This window comes from Kryptolebias marmoratus, linkage group LG11 (genome assembly GCF_001649575.2).
Source record: "Kryptolebias marmoratus isolate JLee-2015 linkage group LG11, ASM164957v2, whole genome shotgun sequence".
NCBI lineage: Eukaryota > Metazoa > Chordata > Actinopteri > Cyprinodontiformes > Rivulidae > Kryptolebias > Kryptolebias marmoratus.
In genome coordinates, this window is record NC_051440.1 from 2,611,504 (window position 1) to 2,613,901 (window position 2,398).

A 2,398-nucleotide genomic window follows, 5' to 3' on the forward strand; every position below is an offset into this window, starting at 1 on the left:
ATATATATATATATATATATATATATATATATATAAAATGAAAAAAAACAAAACAAAAATAAAACACAAAGAACACATAAGAAGTTCTGGAAAAAGACAAAAGTAATAAAACAAAAACATGAGAATATATAGAAAAAATGTATACCTGTGTACTCCAATAATACATTTCAATATATGGGAACAGTAGGTAAATGTTTAACAGTATATGTATGAACAATACGGGGCTATATGTTATGAATTCTAGTGCTTTTGTTTTTTGGCTTTATGTTTTGTTTTCTGGGGTTATTGTTTCTTTTATTGTTGTTCCATTATCTGGGTTTTGGTTTTGTTCTTGTTGTCATTCTGTACTTATTCTCAGTCTGCTCCTGTTTATCTGCCACGCCCATCTCCATCTGTCAGCAATTGTCATCACCCACCTGTGCCCACTTCACCTCATTATCCTCAGTGCTTAAAACCCAGTCACTTTATCCACTACCCTGCTGGCTCATTGTCTCTGGTCTGTCTCTTGTTCCTCGCCTCGCCTCGCCTCGCCTCGCCCGCCTCGCCCGCCTCGCCCTGCCCTTTTTGTACAACTTTGGATTTTAGTTACGTTTTGTTTTGCTGCCATGTCAGCCTTTAATTTGATTATTTTTGTTTTTTAATAAATTAGTCTGTTTTTGAAAGATGAGTCTGCGCTCTGGGTTCGCCTCCTTTTCCCCACATCATGTCACTATAATTTGATTCATTAAATAACTATCTTGTATAATAAAGTTTTTTACAATTTTGTTATTTTTTAATTCAAAATATTTGCTTATCTTTGTAAAAAATAAAACATCTTACTTGAATTTAAACACATACTCAGTCATCTCACTTTGTTAACAATGAAAACATTTAATTTGTTAAGACAAATCTTGTTATACACACTAAATTTCGCCTAAGATAAACTCTTAAAAAAACCTTTGGCTCCTTTGATGCCTCCCTACATCTCTTCCTCTAAGTGTGGTGTTTCAGACTGACTGCTCATTTTTTCTACATAAACCAGTGTGTTCATTCTGTATCAAACTGGTAAAAGTGACAAAAATAGTTGTCAATATGTGTCATTATTTATTTATTTGTTTAGTGCATAAAACATTTGTTTATTGTATTTTTACTCCACTGGATTAAAAACATATATACACTTGAAACTTTACACATATTTACTGATGAGTGCCCCCCTCCCCCTCCAATCAAAGCAAAACCATAGTTAACCATAGTTTGAAGATACTACAAAACAACCTGAGAGAATGTGTAAATAAACTGGCCCAGATGATAAAATAAAATAATGTATAAAGCAGAAAAAAAAGCCACAAACAAAAAGTTTGATAATGAAACATTTTAGTCAGTGATCGCCATGCTAAAAGACACCTGAGGGGAACATGTGAGAGGCAGTCTGCCATGACGACCTTATCCATCCTGGATTAATGGGCAACAGTTGCCTCTCCAAGATCTTCAGTGACAGGCAATTATGTTTTCACCTATGTCTGTGTGTGTGTGTTTGTACCAAAATATCTTATGAACCGCTCAACAAAACAGAACCAAAAGAGGCATGGAGCAGAAATCAGCTACATAGGTGGGAAGTATGCAATAAATGTGTAACGATCATCTCCCCCATATCATTTCTTAAAACATGACGAATGACTCCTTTAAGTGATCTTTTTCATGGTTAACCAATTTTAACTAAGTACAAAGTTGCTATGCATCATCATCAATCTTCTCTTTGCTAATGATTGTTTATTGTTGTTAAATCCTGTGACCGGGTGGACCGCATGTCATCACTACACCTCATAGGCCGTCAAAGTCTTTGCTCCTCAGCATTTTGCTTATCATTCCTGTGGATTTAGTATTTTTGGCTTAGTTTTTGTGAAATATGTCATTTTATAATATTTGTTCTTGTTCATCTGGGACCGTATTCGCTTCATTTCAGGACCAAATCCTAATCTAAGATTTTTTTTTAACCATGTCCTGAAACATAAATACCATAGAATTGACTTTTTATTTTATATCAACAGTGTTGACAACTGAAAAGAGGAGAAGCTTGTAAATATGCAAACAGAAATACATTTCTTGTAGAACTACGTTGCTGTTCATGTCTGGTCACAGTTTTAACGAAACAGATTTAACAGATTTATTGTCAAAAGCTTTGTTTTCATGCTTCTATCGAATCATATTTGTTATCTACTGACACCTTTCATTAGGTTTAAACTTGCATTGAATTCAGTTTACATCACCTACTTCTAAGAGAAAACATGCAGATCTGGGTTATAGAAAGGAACATTTAAGTCTCCCTGAAATCTAGTGATTCTAAACAAATCAAATCAAAGATCCTTTATAGTTAATCCAGTCTATTGTAGAAGAAATGACAGTTTTGACTTTAACTTTA